Consider the following 12,789-nt stretch of genomic DNA (forward strand, 5'->3'; position numbering starts at 1 on the left):
ACAAAATTCTCAAAAGATGAAAAGCTTAGGAGTAAGATGAAAGCATGATACTTGAAAAACAACCACAGGATATCGATCAACTTGAGAGTCAAAAGAAGCCTAATATAGATGAAACTGAAGTCATCAATTTGGGTGATGAAGAAACGGTAAAGGAAATGTGAGTCAGCATACACTTGGAGGTTGAAAGGAAGAAAGAATTGATAAGTTTTCTCAAGCAATACATCGATGTGTTTGCTTGGTCTTACGATGACATTCCTAGTTAGAGCACTGATATCATCTCGCATCGACAGCCAATTAATACTGTGTGTCTGTTAGTAAAATAAAAGATGAGGAAATTCAAACCCAATTTGAGTTTAAGGATCAAGGAGGAGGTGACCAAATAGATAGAAGCTAACGTTGTGAGGGCCACAAATTACCCCACATGGTTGGCCAACATTGTGCTAGTGCCGAAGGACTAAAAGATAAGAATATGCTTAGATTGTTGAGATAAGGCTAGACCAAAAGATGATTTTTCTTTCTCAAATATTCTCATTCTTATTGATAATTGCGCAAAACATGAGTTGCAGTCATTTGTTAATTGTTTTGCGAGATATCATCAAATCTTGATGGATGAGAATGACGTAGAGAAAATAGCCTTTATCACTCTATGGGGAGTTTACTACTACAGGGTAATGCCATCTTGAATCAAAAATGTCGATGCGACTTTCAAGAAGGTCATGACTACCCTTTTTCATGATATGATTCACAAAGAGATTAAGGTGTACGTGCATGATGTCATTATAAAGTCTAAAAAGAGTTCGAACCACCTGGATGATTTACAAAAATTCTTTGAAATGCTGTGGTTCTACAAAGGTATGACCTAAAGTTAAATCCAGCTAAATGCGACTTTAGAGTTCCCACAAAAAAGTTATTGGGATTCATTATTAGTAGGAGGGGTATAGAGTTGGATTCATCCAAGATAAAGGTAATCCAAGACTTACCACCTCCTAAGACCAAAAAGGACATAATGAGCTACTTAGGGAAACTCAATTACACCAGTCAGTTTATAGCCCAGTCTATGATAATTTTTGAACCAATATTTAAGTTATTAAAGAAAGATTCTGCCAGTGGATGAACTAAAGAATGTCAAGTGACTTTATATAAAATTAATAAGTACTGGTCTAACCCACCAGTAATTGGTTCCACCAGAGCCTGGGAATCCATTGTTATTATATTTATCTTTTATGGATAATGCATTTAGATGTGTGTTAGGGAAGAATGATGATTCAGGATGGAAAGAACAAGTTATTTAGTACCTGAGTAAGAAGTTCACATCGTATGAAGTAATATATATATTATTGGAGCAGACCTGTTGCGCATTGACTTGGGTTGCACAAACGTTGAGGCACTACATATCCGCATATACCACATACTTGATTTCAAAAATAGATCCACTCAAGTACATCTTTTAGAAACCAATGCCCACTAGAAAATTAGCAAAATGGAAGGTTTTGTTGAGCGAGTTTGATATTATGTACGTGACACAAAAACCCATTAAAGGACAATCTTTAGCTGATCACCTCACAAAAAATCTAGTGGATCAAGATTACAAGCCACTCAAGTCCTATTTTCCTGATGAAGAGGTGTTGTTTATAAGAGAAGATACCTCAGAGCTGTATGATGGATAGATAATGTTCTTTGATGGAGCATTGAACTTAAAAGGAGTTGGAATTATAGTTCTATTTTCAAAATAGGTCAACATTATCCGATCTCAACCAAGATTGGGTTTCTTCGTAAGAATAACATAGCAGAATATGGGGCTTGCATTCTCAGATTTTGGATGACAGTAGACATGAACATCAAAGAGCTTTTGGTGATAGGATATTTAGATTTATTGATCCATCATGTAAGGAAAATGGACCACTAAGAATGTGAAAATCCTTTCTTATGTGCAATATGTTAAGGATTTGATTAAATATTTCACGCATATTAAGTTCAAACATGTTGCTCAAATTCAAAATGAGTTTGCTAATGCCTTGGCAACATTATCTTTAATGATTCAGAATCCATTCTGATCCCATCAAGGTAGAGATACATGATCAACATACATACTATTTACATATAGATAAAAAGCCTGGTAGAAAGATGTATTACTATAATATAAAAAGGTTACTCAAAACAAGGGAATATTCGAAGAGCGCTACTAACAAATAAAAGAGGACCTTAAGAAGGATGGCCAATCACTTCTTTCTCAATGAGGAAATCCTATATCGGAGGACCCCGGACTTGGGATATCTAAAATGTGTTGATGCCACGAAATCTATGAGATTACTGGAGGAGGTACACGCAGAAACTTACAGACCACACATAAATGGTTTTATTCTTGTAAAGAATATTTTGAGATCCAAATACTTTTAGATGACCATAGAGAAAGATAACATCTGATACGTGCAAAAATGTCACCAATGTTAAGTTTATGGGGATTTTATACGGGTTCCGCCAAATGAGCTCAGTGTGATGGGTTCCCCTTGGCCATTTACTTCTTGGGCCATTGATGTTATTGGCCCATACAGCCTCATGCCTCCAATAGATACTATTTTATCTAGGTAGCTATCGACCATTTCATGAAATAAGTTAAAGCTTCAATACATAAGGCAACAACCAAAAAGGTGGTGGAAGATTCCATCCGCAATAGCTTAGTCTATTGATTTGGGATTCCGGAGTCAATCATAATAGATAATATGTCCAATTTCAATAGCGACCTGATGTGAGAGATTTGTGAAAGTTTTAAGACCGTTCATCCAAATTCCACGGCAAATCGACCATAAATGAATAGAGCAATTGAGGCTGCAAATATGAATATTAAGAGGATCTTGAGGAAGATTGGGGATGGTAACAAGGACATGCATAAGAAAATACCATATGCTTTACTCAGCTATTGCGCCATAATAAGAATATCCATTGGGGAAACTCCCTACTGATATTCAAGGGGGGGGGGGGTGAATTGAATTTTTCTTCTATGAGTTGACTACTGACTCCTCACAGTTGACTCACCTGTAAATCAATGAACTTCACAAATATATTAGATTTAAACAATTAAGCACGTAAATAATAGAACGTAAAGTAATAACACAAAGATTTATCCTGGTTCGGAACACCAATGTGGTGCCTACTTCCAGTCCCCTTGGGTTTCAAAGTTTCCTTAGATCATTCAATGTCGGGCTCGAGTACAATGATAGAAAAAAAGTTCTAAAGACTTATTTTGCTCTTCAGATCTTCTGACATAACTTCAGTTGATGTTAGAAAGTTGACTCAATCGTACTCTTTATATAACAATTGTAAATTAAAAGTTACAAAGCCTTGTGATACTAAGAAAGAGACACTTTGATTTTTCTTCTTGAAGTTGCATAACCCGTGCCTCTCTTCAGTCGTCTTCTTTTATAATCTTCGGCTGTTATTCTTCATAAGGAAACCCAAGATATTTCTTCTCAATCAAAGATTGAAATTGATTCCTTGATTGAGGGATTTTACACCTAATGGTATGTCTATATCAGTATGACCATTCTTAGTATGATTTTCTTTTTTCACATCTATATATGTCCATATGAGATATGTCGATGTAAGGAGTGACATCTTTCTTTTTCTTTGATCTTGCTGTGAGATGCGTCCAATTGTCTTGGCTATTGGGATCTTCATTTGATATGATTTTTGTTGCCTTGTCAAGATATATCCTACTTTTGATGAGGCTCCATATTTAGCATGATATTTGAGAGAATATTCTTCACCTTGTATGAGATATCCTCCTATGATTTGAGATCTTCAATATCCTTTTATGTGAGATCTCTTTCAATAATTAGGGATCTTCAATATCTTTGATATGGATCCATATTTAGCATGATATTCTTTGAGAGAATATTCCTTGACTTATGTGAGATATCCTCCATGATTTGAGATCTTTAATATCCTTTGTGTTAGATCTCCTTCCATCATTAAGGATCTTCAATATCCTGTAAAGTTCACGTATTAGTTTGTCATTATTAAAACATAAAACATAAATATAAGAGGCTAACAATCTCCCCTTTTTTAATAATTACAAACAAGCATAAACATCAGTTGACTTCCCTGTCTATCACAGTGGTCGGGTTTCTCTCCCTAACTTGTAAATACTTTTGATGTTCCAAGTTTCTTGAGTATCAGTCAATTTGATCCCTCTAAATTGAAGGCATTTTTGATGTTCCTGTCTTTTTTCCCCTTTTAGCATAATAAAAAATAACCATAGAGTATCAAACAGAGCAGTAGACAGATAGCAGAGATTTAATGTATTAACAAAAAAGTACTAGGCAAAACAAACAATGTGGAAGATAGTGTGTTAAAAATTATTTTACAACCCAGCAAAAACAAGGGACATGACCCTCTTTTGAAAACCAATTTTTGGTTAAAAACTGACGAGAAAATTGGAACAAGTAAAAGAGATTTTGGTCCAAAAATAAGACTCATAATTCATTAATGCTGAGAATACCAAGTCCTTTCTAAGGTAACAAAATCTTTCTTCTAATACGGATTTTATAAAATATCTGCCAGTTGATTTTCAAAGTCAACAAATGCTAATGAAAAATCACTATTTTCTACATGATCTTGAAAAATTATGCTTGAAATCACTGTATTTGGCCCTAGAATAATGCAGAGTATATTTAGATAAGCTAATAGCACTGGTATTGTCACACAATATGGGAACAAATTCAAAGGACAAATTAAAATCACGTAGATAATGCATAATCTATAAAATTTGAGTACCACAACTTCCAACGGCAATGTATTCGTGTACAGTTGTTGAAAAAACAACTGAATTTTGATTCTTGTTATGCCATAAGATCAGGCCATCACCAAGAATTTGATATATTTTTCTAGTGATTTTTCTATCACTTTTATCATCTGCAGAGTCAGTGTCTGAATATGCAATTAAATCAAAATAAGAAGAACAAGGGTACCATAGTCCAATGTCTTGAGTTTCTATGAGGTATTGGATGATCCTTTGGACGGTAGTCAGGTGAGTCTCTTTGGGAGTCGACTAGAACCTGACACACTTATATACACTGGACATGATGTCTGGTCAATTGGTGGTCAAGTGGAGTAGTGATCCAATCATTTCTCTGTACATCTTTTTATCAACATCCTTCACATACAAGTCTAAATCAATACTTGTGGATGGACTCATTGGAGTTCCATAGGCCTTTCCTTTTTCTAGACTGAATTTTTTAAGAGTTCCTTTGTGTACTTATCTTGATTAATGAAGGTACCTTTAGGAGTTTTTTTTATTTTTAATCCCAAGAAGAATATGAGCTCTTCCATAAGACTTATTTCAGATTCTTCTTTCATTAAGTTAGCAAAATTCTCATGTTTCTTCATTCTATTTGTTTCTGTAGACCCATATAGTTCCAATTACTGAGCAGTTCTTAGGTCTTTTAACCAGAGTCCAAACTTCATTTAGTTCAAACTGGTTCAATTCTTCTTTCATTACTTTGACTGATAATTCATCTTTGAGGGACTCATTACTTTTTTGGTTCAATTTGAGATACAAGGGCAATAGATGCTTGCTTTCTCAATGATGCTCTTGTTTGCATCCTATCATTTGGATAGATAGCATCATGTTTCCACTCTTTTGGAATAGTTGGTTTGACTATTTTTGTTGTGGAAGTCGACTCTTGAGAGGGTATAGTCAATTCATCTTGTGATGGCTCAGAGGTTGTACTAGCATTGGCTCTAGATTGTAGATCACTCATGTATTCTTTTAATACTCAAAGTTATAGGAGGATGATTAGATTCATCAAATACAATATGAATACTAACATGCTTAAGCTTTCTGTGCCATAATAAAATATCATTAATTTCCATAGTGATGTAGGTTAAGTAGAAAAATCAAGAATATTTAAAACATAAATATTATAAACACATTCACTGATGAGAGAGATGTCTTCTTTTTCATGTTGGATTGAGAAAATTCCGGCTTGAAGGAGGCTCCAAATTCAGAGTCACACAATTGACTGATGTTGAGCAGGTTATGTTTGAGGCCGTCTACTAGATATATTTCAGTAACTTCACATGAGGAGCAGAGCTGACTCTGATGATATTACCTCTAGTATTGTCATCGAATCTGACTGATTTTCCATTTATTTTCTTTAGAGCATAAAAATTTTCTTTCTTTTTGGTCATGTGTCTGGAAAATCTGCTATCAATAACCCATATTTCCTTCTTATAGATTTTGCGGACATGTTCCTACAAAAAAAGATATATTTTATTTAGGTACCCAAGTGGTCTTGGGTCCTTGCGGGTTAGATGTGCTTTAGGCTTCCAATAAGGTCTTGGGTCCACACACTTTTAGGCTTATGCCTACAATTGTAGGATTTGTGCCCGTTTTATCTACAGATAAAATAAATAGGTCCTCAAGAAGAGGAAGAGGTCCTTGCTGATTTTAACAATTTTGATTAGGAACTTGGATTATTTTTAAAAGAATTTGATCTCACAAAATTGTGAGTTGGCGATCTCTTCATACTGTTTAATTTTATTTTTACATAACTAAGCTCTTTATGAAGTAAGTCAACTTTGATTTGACATGTTTCAATTTCTATTTGATACCTCTTTATTCCTCTTTGAGTTTTTATTTAAATCGAGCTTTGCAGCTTTTCTTCTCTTGAGTGAGCTTGTTATATTCATCTATAACTTTTTGAAGTTTGTAAGTTATCATATCTAAATTAGATTCAAGATTATTATAATTTAGACAATCGTGTAGTCTTACCTCGTTGGATTCACCTGTTGCCATAAAGCACAAATTGATGGCTTCTATTTCTTATTCAGTTTTATTTTCATCACAGGCCCCAAAATTTTGATTCTTCCTAGATGTTCTTCTTTTTAGTTAAGGTTAATTTTGTTTGAAGTGGCCAGGCCTTCCACAGTATTAGAAGTGATCATTGTTTCTAGTGGAGTCATTATTTTTGGCTCCTTGGGATCTTTGTTGTCTCTGTCTCATGATCTTTCTTACTCTACGGTTAATGAGGGTCATTCCTTCTCTATTAGCATTTTTTAGAATGTCTTCTTCTTCAATTGGAGCAGCATTGAAGGCTACTTGTTTATATAATTGCATTCATATGTAATGAGGTTACCTCGTAGTTCGTCATATGTCATGTTGTGTAGATCTTCGTCTTCCAGAATGGCAACCTTGGTTTCCCAAATCTTTGGGAGACTTTGGACCATCTTTTGGATTTGCAGAGTGTGTGGATAGATCATCCCTAGTGATTTCAGTTCGCACACGATCTTACTGAATCTAGCAAACATTGTTTCAATGTTCTCATTCTTTTCTATCTTGAACAATTCATATTTATTGAATACAAAAGCAATCTTTGACTTCTTGACTTTGGAGGTTACTTCATAGGTTACCTTTAATTTTTCCCACATTTTTGTTATAGTTTCACAAGTTGATATCTTGTCATACTGTTCCCCGCTAACTGCACACAAAGGTAAACTTATATCACATGCATTAGTTTGAATTACCTCTTTCTGTTCTTTGGTGACCTCAAAGCTTTCAAGGTCCTCTATGTCAAAACTGCTAGATTCTTTATCTTTGTCCTTTGACTTCTCCTTGATTCCTGGAATCATCTTTGGACCCTTCTTGATGACAACCCAGTCTTGGAAGTCATTTGATTGGACAAAGATTCTGAACCTGTTCTTCCAGTAAGAGTAATATTGTCCATTAAAGTATGATGGTCTTGTGGAGGAGTGACCATCCTGAAGGAGAGCACCAGGAATTTGATAATTGGCTATTTGATCTTTGCTCTCTTGCAGTTAAGCAATGCTATTTATTAGACCTAATTTGATACTAATTAAAATTTAAGGGGGGGGGGGGGTAAATTGAATTTTTCTTCTGTGTGTTGACTACTGACTCCTCACAATCGACTCACCTGTAGATCAGTGCACTTCACAAATAAATTCGATTTAAATAATTAAGCACATAAATAATAAAATGTAAAGTAATAACACAAAGATTTATCCTGGTTCGGAACACCAATGTGGTGCCTACTTCCAGTACCCTTGGATTTCAAAGTTTCCTTAGATCGTTCAATATCGAGCTCAAGTACAATGATAGAAAATAAGTTCTGAAAACTTATTTTGGTCTTCAAATCTTGTGACACAACTTTAGTTGATGTTACAAAGTTGAATCGATGCTACTCTTTATATAACAATTATAAACTAAAGTTACAAAGCCTTGTGAGACTAAGAAAGAGACAGTTTGGTTTTTCTCCTTGAAGTTGCTTAACTCGTGTCTTCCTTTTGTCATCTTCTTTTATCGTGTTTGGCTGCTATTCTTCATAAGGAAACTCAAGAGATTTCTTCTTAATCAAGGATTTGAATTAATTCCTTGATTGAGGGAGTTTTCACCTTATGGTATGTCCATATCAGATATGTCCATACTTGGTGCGATTTTCCTTTCTAACATCTATACATATCCATATCAGATATGTCCATGTAAGGAGTGAGATCTTACTTCTCTTTTGATCTTTTGTGAGGTGAGTCCAATTGCCTTGTCTATTGGGATTTTTAGTTGATATGATTTTTGTTTCCTTATCAAGCGATATCCTACTTTTGATGTGGCTCCATAATTAGCATGATGTTTGAGAGAATATTCCCTGCCTTGTGTGAGATATCCTCCCATGATTTGAGATCTTCAATGTCCTTTATGTGAGATTTTCTTCCATCATTAGGGATCTTCAACATCTTTGATGTGGCTACATATTTAGCACAATATCCTTTGAGAGAATATTCCTTTCCTTGTGCGGATATCCTCCATAATTTGAGATCTTCAATGTCCTTTGTGTGAAATCTCCTTCCATCATTAAGGATCTTTAATATCCTGTAAAGTTCACATATTAGTTTTTCATTATTAAAACATAAAACATTAATATAGGAGGCTAAAACCTATATGCTGGTTTACAGTTCGGAAGTAGTGCTACCTGCAGAAGTCGAGATACCTTCATTGAAGATAATTCAGAAGGTTGGTCTAGATAACACTGAGTAGATTCGTAGAAGGATCAAGCAACTGATGCTTATTTATGAGAAGAGATTGGATGCAGTCTTTCATGGTCAATACTATCAATATAGAATGATCAAGGTGTTCAACAAGAAAGTTGAGCCTCGTCGATTCACACCAGGACAACTAGTATTGAGGAAAATATTTCCTCACCAAAATGAATCCAAAGGGAAATTTTCATCGAATAGTCAAGGCCCCTACATAGTTCACCAAGTACTTTCAAGAGGAGCAGTAATCCTTGCAGAGAAGGACGACATAGCAACCACGAAGCCGATCAATTCAGACGTCATCAAGAAGTACTATATTTGAAGACATTAGGACTAGTTGTTATTTTCTTGTACATTTGCATTTTTCTCTAATGTAACAGAACTATGTATTAGCCTAACTTCCCACGGCGGGATACGTAGACAACCCACATTGAGTCTAGTTTCCCTTAGGAAAACCCAAAAACATCATCCCTTTATGTATTCAGAACTACGCTCGACCTGACTTCCTATGGCAGGAACATAGGCAATCCTCTTTAGATTCGGTCCCTTCATATAATTACTCTTTCATTGTAATGAACTAAGGCCTGACTTGATTCCACTTAGATATGTAGGCTGCTTGAGTCAGGCCCAGTCACTGCATTATTCTATTGTACCTCTTTGTATTGAACTACGTCATGACCTGATTCCGCTTGGATACATAGGTAGCCTGAGTCAGGCTCAGTCATTGCATCCCATATTTTTATTTCTCCCATTGTATTTGAACAACATCATGACCTGATTTCACTTGGATACGTAGGCAGTCTGAGTCAGACACGGTCATTGTATTTTATATTTCTTTCTCTACCCTTGAACTACGTATAGACATGATTTCTATTTCAAGGATACGTAGGCAACCTGAAAGGTTCGATCTTACCTTTAGAAAAAGCCCCTTTTGCTCACAATATATCCCTAGAATATAAGCAATATCGCCACCAAAATCGTCGATAAAGTCTGACGATCTCCACCTGAAGGATAAAGTTACGTGGGTCATGATCAATAAATAAAGGATTAACGGATTTCCGAACATGTCATAATTTTAAAATGATGAAGGATTACTATATATGCTTAATATATACGTAATATATTTGATAAAATGTATATACATATATTTTTCAAAATACTTTCTTACCCTCCCACCTACCAAGACTCCTGATTTGGGAATGATCGAGCAACCGATGAGGTGTCGGAGGATTCCATAGACAAAGCCAGGTCCCTAAGTCAACACAAATCAACACTCCCTCCCAACTAAGAATTTTTCTTTGAGCACAAGAAAACAGGAATTGGAAAGGACGATCAAGTTAAGCTTTTGGAACAGGATCAGAGACATCATGCAGCTTATCACCACGGCATGAGCCAAAATATTCTTTCCCTACTTTATTCTCTTCACATATATTTATACTAATCCTCACCAGCTTTAAGAATTTTATTTGAATTCTTTTGCAGGCACATCCAAGATCCGAATAAGAGATTGAAGATAGAGGATCCTCATAGAAAAATTAGGCTATTTTATTTCTTTCAATAAACTCCACCAAACGGAGCCAATCACCTAACTGCATCGAATAACTTTGCTAATTGAAGAATTACCGTCTAATTGTATCGAATAACTCGGTCAATTATAGAGTGACGTCTAATTTAAATAAAGTCAAGTTATACCAAGGAATGTACATAAGCAAACAAAGTCAAATTCCGCATTTAAAAGACTTTACATAAGCAAACAAAATCAAGCTTTCATATTTTGAGAACTGTACATCAATAAACAAAGTCAAATTCCGTATTTCAAAGATTGTACATAGGCAAGAAAAAGCGACTCTCACCCATATCAGAGGATACGAATGAGCAATACTACTTTTCTCTATATCAAAAGGTGTGCACCAACAAGGAGAACACCCCGGTGCAAATTAAAGAATGTATATAAGCAAAACAACGCTCCGCTATATCAGAGAATCATATTTAAGCAAATAGAGCACAGTCTACCAATCAGAGAATCGCGCCATAGCAAGCACCCAAAAATCCTACTATCACAGTAAATGTATCTAAATCCACCATAGTGGCAGTAAGAAAGCCACTATCGTAGTAACATCAAATCCCAATAGCAATACCATCTTCTAGTTCAGATCAAAGGTTACCTTGCTAGGACGAGGCTGTTACTTTTAAGAAATTACCCCGCCAGTCAGGGGCTCTACTCTTCAACCACTGCCCGCCAGTTAGATGGCTTTTATGCTTCAACAATTGCCCGTCAGTTTGATGGCTTATTCTTCAACTACTCTCCAGTCGAATGACTTTATTCTACAACAACCACTCAGTCGACGGATGCTATTTATATTTCAGTCATTGCCCCGCCAGTCAGATGGCTTTTATTCTTCAAAAATTTCCCTCCAATTGGATGGCTTATTCTTCAACTGCTCTCCAGTCAAATGACTTTATTCTACAACAACCACTCAGCCGACGGATGATATTTATATTTCAGTCATTGTACCGCCAGTCAGAGGCCTCCATAAAGGGAGATCACAATACTAGTTTGAATATCTAAACTCTACTTTTTATATTATAATTTTTTAGCAGCAAGTACTTTTCACCCTTTTTATCTATTTTGCAGAACAACATACTACAACGTGGACCTACCCTCTTAGAAGTAAACTCAGGCAAACTAGTGGAATGTCAATCATCCCTAGCTACGTCAAAGATACTGGCGAAGAAACTTAACTCAACTCAACTCAATTTTTCATTTATATAATTCTTAGTGTCATCTCTCAGTTCCTTCTTAATCTGATACTAGAGCAGTCTTAAAAAATCAGCAATCCCCTTTTCTCTCGAAATCCTTTGCACATATTGCTATCCAACGTCTTCTTATTCCCACATATCCCAAACAATCAATTCAGGGATAAATGCAACCATGATTTCATTCATGCTAAAATTTTTGCAATCATCTTAGAAGGAACCAGTGTCACCATAATTTTACATTGGGGCAAATTTTAAGATGAATCAAATTTGCAATGATTTGAATAGTGTTTGATACTAGTTTAAATTGATATTTCAATGTTTCTATTTTGTGTTATCCCTTCCTCTACTTCTATCTAATGCTCGTTGTTCATGTTAGTATAGCCTCAATGGCCATAAATTAACATGTATGCTTGTCTATGCTTGGTATACTGCTTAACCTCTTTGATAATACCAAAAGGGGAAAATTTTGAGATGTAGCTTGCATTTGTTTATGTATGTAGCTGGGGTGTAATGCATGATATGATTGGTGATAGTGAATGAAGACAGGGGTGATAGTAAATGAAGACAGCAGTGATAGGGGTTCTTATACTCAAGAGGAACATGGTGATCCATGATGCTCATACTCAGAGGGAATAAGGTGACAAATGTTGTGTGGTTGTTTGAAGATGTTGAATGCTTGCATGAGTTTGTCATCATCAAAAGGGGGAAAATTGTTAAGTCCTTAGTTTTGATGATTAACAAATTGTATTTTGGGACCTGTTTCTTGGAGATTATGTGATGAAAAAGTTGTTACCACTTAGGGAATATGTCTGTCTCACCTGTCACTATCACAGTCAACTGTCACAGCTGGCGCAAGTACAAAAGTAGGTGAAAAGATGTTGCCACCTTTTTGCCTCAGCCAATGGGATCACTCTTAGGTTTTCTTGTGGCATAGTATACAATGCTCATATTCTTCAATAAGAAAATTAACACTTTCATATTCTT

The sequence above is a fragment of the Capsicum annuum genome, chromosome 1, assembly GCF_002878395.1.
Source record: "Capsicum annuum cultivar UCD-10X-F1 chromosome 1, UCD10Xv1.1, whole genome shotgun sequence".
NCBI classification, from domain to species: domain Eukaryota; kingdom Viridiplantae; phylum Streptophyta; class Magnoliopsida; order Solanales; family Solanaceae; genus Capsicum; species Capsicum annuum.